The sequence below is a fragment of the Tasmannia lanceolata genome, unplaced genomic scaffold, assembly GCF_043159265.1.
Source record: "Tasmannia lanceolata isolate RefF3 unplaced genomic scaffold, GAP_Taslan_0.1 ptg000015l, whole genome shotgun sequence".
Classification (NCBI taxonomy): Eukaryota; Viridiplantae; Streptophyta; class Magnoliopsida; order Canellales; family Winteraceae; genus Tasmannia; species Tasmannia lanceolata.
In genome coordinates, this window is record NW_027518692.1 from 30,792,271 (window position 1) to 30,792,500 (window position 230).

The window sequence follows — 230 nt, forward strand, 5'->3', positions numbered from 1 at the left end:
GAAGCCATTAATAGAAATCCTAATATAATAAACGAGGGATTTGCTAGGGACTTTCGCCGAAAGGCATTTCACGGCTGGCTGTTGCATGAGAGAGGGGAAATTGCTTTGATTCTTTGTCTTAAAAGGTATTTTCTCTATGACAGTTATCTTTTTTTTTTCAAACCCGGAATTTATCTAACACCTTAGATTTTATTGATAAAGAAAGATCATGCACTAGAGGACATAAAACC